Below are 11,173 nucleotides of genomic sequence, written 5' to 3' on the forward strand. Positions count from 1 at the left end.
TCTCCTCTTTATTCCTTGTTATTATTATTCATCTACTTATCACTTTCTCCATGCCTCCACCTCCACCTCTCCTTTATCCCTCTATTCATCAGACCAGTTGCCCCCCCCCCCCCCCTCAACCCCCAGCCCAACCCCCGGTCCTCTGCATGAACAGCGGCACAGGGATCCTGGTCCTGTGAGCCATGGCACAACGGCCTCAGAGCCTCCAGCCTCCTTCAACTCCAACACTCAACCTCCAGCAAACCATTCAAACAGCCTCCTGGTCAGCAGCCATGGATGGGTGAGGGGTGGATGGGTGATGGATGATGGATGATGGATGTTGGATGGATGATGGATGTTGGATGGATGATGGATGGTGAATGGTGGATGATGGATGATGGATGATGGGTGATGGATGGATGATGGATGTTGGATGGATGATGGATGATGGATGTTGGATGGATGATGGATGTTGGATGGATGATGGATGTTGGATGGATGATGGATGGTGAATGGTGGATGATGGATGATGGATGATGGGTGATGGATGGATGATGGATGTTGGATGGATGATGGATGATGGATGTTGGATGGATGATGGATGTTGGATGGATGATGGATGGTGAATGGTGGATGATGGATGATGGATGATGGGTGGATGGGTGATGGATGATGGGTGATGGATGGATGATGGATGAAGGATGATGGGTGGATGATGAATGATGGATGAAGGATGATGAATGGTGGATGATGGATGATGGTCTGTGTGCAGGTTACTACAACCAGTGTATATGTTCAGTTTTCTACAATCTTGCACCAAGTTGTACCATTGCTACCTTCTTTTAAATAAACATAATTTCATCATAGGATTTAACTCTTCTGCCCGAGTCAAACTGTTTAGTAAAAGTGTTATGGGCCCTATTTTAACAGTCTGAAACGCAAGTGAGAAGCGCCAAACGCAAGTAGCTTTGTGGGCGGTTCTATGGCGATGTTGCTATTTTACCGGTGGATAAATGACTCTTGCGCCCGACGCAAATCTAAAAAGGGTTGCCCTGAAGTAGCCTAATTACCCATAGGTGTGGTTTGGGCGTAATTTGCAATAAACCAATGAGAGTGCCATCTCCCTTCCCCTTTAAGAGCCATGAGCGCATTTGAATCTGACGAGTTGATATTTTGACAGCGCGTTTGCAGTCTCCGATGAGACAGATGCATGACCACATCAATTTTAAACTTCAAATGGCTCAGTTTATGGCCAAATAATATGGCCTAATTCACACATGGAATAGCGTTTTCTTCCACAACTTCAGAAATACGGAGTCCTCAAATAAATTTCGGTAAAGAAAACATAAAACACATATGATATGCGGTAACTGTAGTTCTATTTAATAATACACGCAATGCATTAACAAACATCGTTTCTTACCAGTATTGTATGCATTATCGTTATCGACTTGTGTTCCTAATATGCATGCGTCACCCCGTTAATATACATTGCCATGGACTGTATCATGCGTTACGTGTTTAGTTTGCGTGTGTTTCAACAGATGGATGCACACAAGCGCGCCCGCATTCATTAATTATTTTACACATACACACACGCAGGCCCGCATTCATTCATTCTTTTTAACACTCACTCGCGGTTAAACAATGTTTTCTCACCATCAAATACAAGCCCATAAGTTATGGGCTTGTACACGGTGTCTGTGTTAAGAAAATATGTGTTTGCTGTACGGTGTTTGCAGATGCATTGATTTAAAAGTACAACTTATTACCACTGTATCAGCTGTTCTTTCCCAAATAACTTACCAAGAATGTATGGCTAGGTAGATGAGAGAAGCAGAATCTATGCGTGAGGTGCACAAGCAACATTATGCAAGCACCCTTAAAATAGCATCTGAACAACGCATCACTGCCTTTAAACCAGGTATTTCCTGGTTTGTGGCAGAATGTTTTTCTGAAATTGCAAAATAGCACCAGGGAACGTTTGCGCCAGAACACGCCTCCTCCTTCCGCTGAACCGCCCCTTGGGGCGCAAGATCATTCCCTTATTTACCGACGCGTGGCGCAGGAGGGAAAAGAATGCTCCGCGCCAGTTGCAAACTAGCAACGATACATGCGTCAGTGTAGAAAGTAAATTACGCTGGATGCAAGATAGGGCCCATAGGATGTTAAGTCATAATGGAAAGTAAAAAATATAATAAAACACCATTTTCTTTCTGATCAACACGTAGTTCGTAAATATGAGTCCATCAGGCTGAGTTCCCTGATGGGACCATAGAGCTGTGAAAGAAGGCCGTGTCCTACAGGCCCCCTGCTCATGGCTGGGGGGGCAGCTGACCCCCACAAGGTGGATGTGCATGTGTGTCCAACCTATTGTTCACACACACACACACACACACACACACACACGTGTGTGTGTGTGTGTGTGTGTGTGTGTGTGTGTGTGTGTCTGTGTGTGTGTGTGTGTAAAACCAGCAGCCGGTCTATATACATAACCCATCATTGTGTGAAGCCCCCTGTGGTTTGTCAGACTTTACAATTCGTTAACTCTGCTAAGGGGAAATTCACTCATTTAAATACAATGAAATCCCCATTAAACCCATAATAAATAGTCTGTCTGTCTCACCAGCCTTTAGGTGGGCCTAAAGGCTCACACACACATACACACACACACACACACACACATACATATTTTACATACGTACATGATTCTTTAATCATGTAAACATATTGACGATGTTTCTTTAAAGATTACATTTTTTGGCTTGTTATCCTTGACAATAGAAAAAAAAGGAAAGTTAACATCTAGTCATCTGTGACTATTATATCTACTTTATTAAGCACAAAAATAAAAATAAACATTAACATTGATGTCATTTAATTGATTGATAAGCAATAATTATAATAACAGCAACACTTTGGAACTCTGGAAGCATACCAATATTAACTTGTCTTCCATATCTCTGTGAATGAATAGTCAAGGAGACGTTGATCCTTTTCACTTGTTCCACGATGTATACAATTATTCACATTCAAACCCACCATGCTAATCATTTTGACTGTACCCCGCACCAGGTGTAGTGAGCCAGTCATTCTTCTGCACACATTCCACCAATGGAAGAAGACTTCTTAAACGCTCTACTTATCCTGTCAAACAGAAGTGGAACTGTAGATGGTCAACCTAAATGTTCTTGTTTTAGCAACAAACTTATATTCATTTAATGTGCATCGTGTAAAAGAGGGAGAAGAGAGAATAGGAGAATGAGAGTTTGTGACAGAGAGAGAGAGAGGGAGTAAGAAAGAGAGTAGAGTACTCCACGGCTATGGTGGTGAACCACAGGGCTGTTGAGATAACATTAAATGTCAGTTGCAACAACTCTAATTCCAATAAATTATTCACTTGACAACTAAATTGGCTCTGAAAGTTGATCGCACAATTTGATGGCATGGATGTTTCTGTTGGTGGTCAGAAAGGTTGAGGTGAAAGGCATATGTTGTTGAAAGTGCTACTGTCCTCTGATGACCAACTAGAGAGAGACATATGTACTCTGCTTTGTGAGTGCTCTTGAATGGAGAAATCGAATCTCACCAGAATAAACTTTAACCTTTGAAGGGAGGTTAAAGAATGAAAAGAAGGCATCTCTTTCCAATCCCTTAAACATGTATTTGTGTGAATAAAAATGAAAAATGCTAAATAAAGTTTGAATAGACTTCACTTAGATAAGAAGTGTAGATGCGTACCAAAAGCGGCTAGGAGGCCCAGATAAAGAAAAGATAAGGGAGAAGAATAGATTTTACTACAGCTCTGAAAGAGAGGAAGGAAAAATCAAAGAGCATTAGCATAGTTACTCTTTGTCTCCATGTCTGTCTCTTTACCCTCAGCATCTAATGAGCTACCAATGGTCTGTCGGATGAAGATAAGGTGCATACCCTGTGTTCTGTGTGTGAGTGTGTGTGTTTTTGAGAGAGGAAGAGAAAGTGTTTGTATGTGAGAGAGGGAGAGAGAGAGAATGTGTGTGTGTGTGTGTGTGTGTCTGTGTGTGTGTGTGTGTGTGTGTGTGTGTGTGCATGTATATGTGTGTGCGTGCGTGCATGCTTGTGTGTGGATCTGTGTTTTGTCTGTTTGTTTGCGTGTGTGTCTCTGGCTTGTTTGCGTGTCTGTATTTTTCGAGTGTATGTATGTTTGTAATGTGTGTTTACACGTATGTACTGTGTTTGTGTCAGGGTGCTTGTGTGTGAGTGTGTATGTGTGTGTGTGTGTGTGTTTGTCTGTGTGTGAGTGTATGTGTACATGTGGAAGTGTGTGCTTGTATGTGTGTGTGTCTTTGCATGCGGCCGCTTGTGTGGGGGGGGTTTTGCGTGCATATTTATGTTTCTGCCTGCGTGTTTATGTGTGTGTGTGTGTGTGTGTGTGTTTCTGTGTGTGTGTGTGTTTCTGTGTGTTTCTGTGTGTGTGTGTGTATGTGTGTCTGTGTGTCTGTGTGTGTGTGTGTGTGTGTGTGTGTTTGTTTGTGTGCGTGTGTGTGTGTGCGTGCACGCGTGTGTGTGTGTGTGTGTGTGTGTGTGTGCGTGTGTGTGTGTGTGTGTCTGGTCCCAGATTTCTCTGCAGCCCTCTGGGGACCCTGTACTGTGACAGCTAGATGGATGTTTCTCTGTGTTTGCCTCCAAACAACAGCTGATAGAGACACACCCAGTCATAGATACTGACCGGCAGAGCAGACAGGAGGAAGGACAGGGGAGCCCGTGTTAAAACAACAACAACAGAAGGCAAAAAACCAACAGCTTGTTGTGTCACATCCACACCTGCACTAGGTCTTTGCTTCTGTATCTGTTCCTGTTATTGATGAATCCACTTTGATCCTGAACCGGAGCTGTCTCGGTCAAGGACTAAGAATCACAGAACGCTAACAGTCATCACTCAAGTACATTTAGTATACAACTTTTTTTGTATGATGGTTACTTCAAGATTTGGATTAACAAAAGTTTAAAAAGTTTAAAAAGGAAAAACCTTGGACTGATTCTCTTCACATATTTTGAGTGATTTATTTTATTAGATCTAAACTGCTGCACTTGGAACTTGGATGCTCTTTTTTTGGCATAATGTCAACGTTGCTCTCATTATTTTGACAACTCCACTAACATGTGAATAAGCTATTTATGAGTTATGAGGAGTTATGACAGCTGGAAGGCAGGCTCAATGGTTAGGAACACATTGGGAAGCAGCAACTTCAAGATCTTCGTCAAATGAATTAAAACAGACATTTTAATTGGAGTTTCATTCGTCTGTGTAGTTTATTCAAGCCATTTCTAATTTTTTTTTGCCTTTGCACTAAATCGAAATTGAAGTCTCCCCACTAGCTGAGATTAATAGCCATGTGCAGCAGAGTCAGGGAGTAGGGCTAAGGGCCAATTGACCCTTCTGCTCATATGGACAAGGCTAGCAGCCAATAAACAGCCTTGTTTAGGGCTGGTGGCCAATAAGAGCCTTTGCTCAGGGTCTTGGCTAACGGTTGTGGCTCCATGCCAAACGGGCAGTTTCAACTCCTTGCTTTTGCTTGTTCGATTCATTTATCATCTGGAGGGGTTGTGTTTGCCCTTTGTTGATAACAGGCAATATTTATATTTGAAGGGTTGTGATAAGGAAAAGCACAGCAAATAAACGACAAAGTTTTCCCTTTCATTTCTTTCTCTTTGGCATTTAACTTTGGTTCCACGTTGTGGCCAAGTGTATTCTATTCTCTTTAATTTTAGGGAGTGTGTTTATAATGAGCATTACCCTGGGCGCCGTGGCTAACACACTGCTGGTGTACAAGGACGGACGGAGGTCACAGCCAGGAGAAGCATCAGCCAGGACCCTGGGCCAAAGACATCCCTCTGGTCAGCTGTCTGAGCCGGACAGAGGTCACGGTGGGGTCAGCTGGTTAATGCTGAGGTCAAAGGTCAACCGACTCCGCCAGTGATCAGTGATACCAAAGCGGCAGAAATACCCCAAAACAAACATGGAGACACAGAAGCACACACACAGACATACACACGCACACACACAAAAACACACACAAAAACACACACACACACACACACACACACACACACACACACACACACATACAAACCCACAGACACGCAAAGACACACACACAAACATACACACCCCCTCACCCTTGCATCAGCAATTATATTCCTCAATGCGTGGTAATGATGATAAATGAGGTGGATGATAAACTGTAATGAAAGACACCAGAATGACATCTATCCCTCTCCCCCTCCTCCTGCAGTAATACATCACAGATTCAAGCAGCATAAAGGAGCAATCACACAACAATTCCAGCTCCCGGCTCCTCCGCTCTGCAGCCTCAGTGTTTGGGACACCACAACATGGGTGGCAGTAACTGCCAATTTACAAAAGCTCCACACCTTGATTTCCTCACACACGGTAGCTTCCCTCCCTCAATAAAGTCATTGCTCCCTATTGTGAGTGGAGGAAATGGGACATGGGGTGGGGGGGGTGGGGGGGGGGTAGTAAAGAGCTGCCATAATCTGAAGAACAGTAAAGTGTGTAGATATAGACAATCTAGTATAAGTGTGTGTCGGGGGGAGGAGGGGGGTGGCGCAAGCACTGCGAGAGGAACATTTATTTTCTTGGGCGGCAGACAATACGCTCTCATTCTCTGATAGTACTAGTGACAGACTCACAGTGATCCATCTTAGCACCACAGAGCGCACAGAGAACAGAGAGGGCGAGGGGGACTGTGAGAGAGAGAGGGAGAGAGGGAGAGAGGGAGAGAGGGAGAGAGGGAGAGAGAGGGAGGGAGGGATCAGCCACCAAAAGGAGGAAAAGAGGAAAAATGCTGCGGGATAAGAGCAGAGAGAGTGACAGAATGTGGACTGGGAAGATGTATTGAGAGAGAGAGGTGCTTAATTTTTGAGCAGCTTCCTCTGACTCTAGGAGCAGATTAGGTTACAGGGGTGCATTTATTTTTTCATTCATCACATAAGGAGAAGACAAGGGGGCAGGAAGGTGGAGTTGATGTAAGGTGCTTGACTTCCAGCCAAAATGCCTTCCTCAAGCAGGAGGCCTGACCCCTCCCTGCTCTTCGTGACATGTCTGTCTGAACACTCACTGTAAAACATCTGGGGATTGACTCATTTATAGAATCAATGAATATAAGATCATTTTCCCAGCTAGTATGATGGGGAACTGATCACATCTTATCCATTTTTTACACCCATGACCCATGACCACCAATGATTTTCTGACCTCCACACCTCATGGCTATCTTGATTTTATCTTGATAAACCCCTTTTAATAATAGTACTTGCGTGATTAAGACAAATGCTTCTTTTTCTTACCCAAGGTCTCAATCCACTAATTTTAACTCCCCGCAACTACAAGATACAATAAGTGTTGTTTTGTTTCTGATCATCTGATTGGTCGCGTCAATATAGGTACTTCACACTTTGTCTCCCTATGTGACATCCCTCTTCAGAAGGGGACACTGCTATATTTGAGCTGATTTCATTGGAGGTCTTGGCTGTATAGGTAAAAATATAACACATGGTGTTGTTTCATTGCATTTAAAAGTGTCACACTTGGTAGTCAAGTTCGTGAAAAACTTTGACCTCAGAAACCAGCCTGTGATCTTTAACGTACCTGTCGCTGTTCTCTGAACTGTTTAATGTATGTTTGCTCTGGAAAATCTCATAAAGCTGAAATGGCTTTGAAGGAATGGTTGACACTCAAGAAACGGAGTGACTCTCCTATTTCAGCTAGACAAAGATCCCATAGTTCATCTGAGGTCCCTTTCATTATCCCGCAACAGCAGTGTGTTCGTAAACTGTTTGCCTGCCGGGGGCAAATAAAGTTGATTTAGCATTATTGACAAAACATTACAACAGTGGAGGGTTGGAATAGTAATGTGCTGTCCTACTGATAGAACATCAGGCTGCTTCTGCTGCTACAGTACTGCCCCAGGGCTACATAGAGACTGCCGGGGCGCCGCCATGTGTGTTTATGTGTATTCTTGACTTTGTGTGAGCGTGTCTGTGAGTGTGTATGTATGTGTGTGTGTGTGTGTGTGTGTGTGTGTGTGTGTGTGTGTGTGTGTGTGTGTGCCAGTGTGTATGTGTGTGTGTGTGTGTGTTTAGCTTTGGTATTATGATGTGATTGTACAAAGTCTATAAAGCAGGAGTGTGTCTTAAAGTGTGTGTGTGTGTGTTAATGTGTGTGTGTGTGTGTGTGTGTGTGTGTGTGTGTGTGTGTGTGTGTGTGTGTGTGTGTGTGTGTGTGAGGGGGGGGGGCATGTGTGCAAGTGTAGGTTCAATTATGTGTGAGTATCCCAGAAAATGGCTAGTGCAAGCGGATTTCTGCAGTGAGTCAGAACATCTAAAAAAGAAAAGAGAGATGAAATGAGTAAAAGGAACGAAATAAGAAACAATACAACAAAACATTAAGGAGGAATACAATGAGAAGAGGGGATATGAACATGAGGAATAAAAGCTTATCGTGTTATCTGGTTGAAGGTTTGACAGTATACCAAAATGAGGAATACAGTGTGTAGTGGGAAGAAGCAGAACAGGATGCTACAAGCTGTGAGCAACAAGCACATTTTGATCCAACATATATTTAAATATTGAACAAACCAATTTTTCCGCGTTCAAAAGAGTTGGAGAATAATCCCAGTGGAAGGTGAGTATAGGTTTCCCTCATTCGTTTGCTGGGTTGTTTATTCCCATAATAAGTGAATTCATCCAAATCACCTGTGGCTGAAGCACACTCCTCCTTCCTTCCTCATTCCTTTGCTTTCCATTTCCATTCCTTTTGATTTGGCTGCTTCCTCTGCCCTTTCTACTCATCCCACGTTGAGTCCCTAAGCCTCTCCATCTATCCCCTATCGGTGGATGAATACTATACAGACCAAACAATCCTCAGGGTAATATACCTTAGAAACTGAATTGTTTTACTCATGATGTGTAGCATTGACCTACATAACTGCAATAGTTCAACTAACAGATGTCATAGAATTGATTTCAAAATCGTGCTGCTCACCTATAAATCCCTGTATGGTTTAGGGCCAAAGTATATCACGTATATGCTTCCACTACATAGGCCTTTTAGACCACTCAGATCTTCTGGGACCAATCTGTTAATTATCCCCAGAGTAAACACTAAACATGGAAAAGCAGGATTTAATATGCAAAAAATAGCTGGAATAAACTCCCTGAGGGTTTAAGACTTGCCCCAACTCTGACCACTTTTAAAACAAGACTGAAGACTTTTATGTTTATTTTAGCTTTCTGATAAAATTTTTAATACATTACAATTTTAACTTTTGCAGTTTTTCTACAATGCATTCTTTTACTTTGCCTTTATTTTCCTTTATCTTTTTTCTTTTATTTTTTCATTTTTATTTTATGACAATGTTTTTATGTTTATGTAATGTGTATGTATTTTGAGTCTGCCTTGTGTATGATACATAATTAAAGTTGCCTTGCCTTGCCTAACACTCTGTTTAAATACAGCTATCTGTAAAGAAAACTTCCATAACTCTCCTCAAACAGCTATCTGTGAAAACCTTCTGTGGGTCTTCTTCAACCTAAATGATTATTTCCTTTTTTTATTTTTTCATATATTCTTTCAATATTCTTTCCCTTTTTCTCTCTCTTTCTTCGTTTATTCCTTCCCGCTGTATGTCCCAGAGATATGTGCATGTGTATCACATGTGACATGGCAGGATGGCTCTGTCCCGGGGCGGTAATGACTTTTTTTGTTCATATCCCTGTGTTGAAAGGGAACAGAGTAGTAGGTGGTTATCAGGTCATTTATTTCACTGCCATCCCACCACTCTGCTGTCTGGCCAAATGCAATCCCTCCTGATTCATACAATTACCCTGAGAGAGAGACAGGGAGAGTGAGAGAGGCAGGGAGAGAGTGGCAGGGAGAGAGACAGAGAGAGAGTGAGAAAGAGAGAGATAGATATGCAGAGAGAGAGGCAAAGAGAGGGAGGAGTGAGAGGCAGAGAGAGAGAGACATAGACTTGAGAGGCAGATAATGAGAGATTGTGTGAGAGAGGAGGGGTTCAGATGTGCCAAGGAAAGGCCAGCATACTTGTGGTCCACCATATGTATGTACATAATGTGTCTGCCGTACGTACACACGTTTGGCTGTGGAAGTATTGCAGTAGACTGGCATCTCATTAAGGAGATCACCCATAATAGGCTGGGAAGCGCTGGCCTGCAATGCCTGCTAGAAGCAGGGGAAATAATAAGGGACTGAAATGTGGATAGATGGATGGATGGTTTGGCTGCATGGATGGATGGATAAATTAATGGATGATAGATTGACGGATGGATGGAAAGGCAGACAGACGGGGCATCAGCTGGGTTAGTCTGTTAGGATGTGGAAGGATGTGGAAATAGCAGTGCTCTGCTATTCTACAATACTACACAATGAAATGTTCACAGCACTTTAGCTTGCAGTGTGAAAAACATAAGAAGCATTCTCCAATGTTTATGTTAAATATTCTATGAAACCTGCTAAATTATATTTGATGTTACGTAATAACATTTACTTCCACTTGTTTAATCTGTTACACTGCAGATGCCCGTATATTTTGTACCATATCCTTTCTGCAGCAGTGAGTTTCACCGTCTTACACATATCAGAAATGTACTTTTGTTTTTTCTGGTCTATTGTTTCTGTATTATTGCTATCGTCTTTATTCTTCTTTAGCTGCTTTTCCTGTCCTTCATGCTGTCCTTATTGTGGTATCCATTACATCCATCAATTTATTCTTTCTTTGTTTACTTTCCTTTCATTTGGTCTCTGTTATATTTTGTTGAGTATCTATATCCTTTTCCTCTCTTTCCTACTCTCCCTCTTCTCTCTCTCTCTCCCCCTCTGCTCTCCCTCTGCTCTTCCCTGCTCTCCTCTGTTGGAGACATCCTATCCTGGGCTAATGTGCTCTGCATTCTGTTTCACCAGTACACTGAGAGTCATCAAAAAACGCAAAGAAACAGGCCACATTTCTTCCATATCCCAGCACTTGTGCTTTGTGCATCTGTGTGTGTGTGTGTGTGTGTGTGTGTGTGTGTGTGTGTGTTCGCATATGTGTGTTTGCGCGCATGTGCGCTTGTGTGTGTGTGCAAGCACGTGTGAGTTTGTGTGTGTGTTTGTGTGTGTGTATGTGCGTGCTTG

This window comes from Pollachius pollachius, assembly GCF_949987615.1.
Source record: "Pollachius pollachius genome assembly, chromosome: 1".
In the NCBI taxonomy this organism is placed as follows: domain Eukaryota; kingdom Metazoa; phylum Chordata; class Actinopteri; order Gadiformes; family Gadidae; genus Pollachius; species Pollachius pollachius.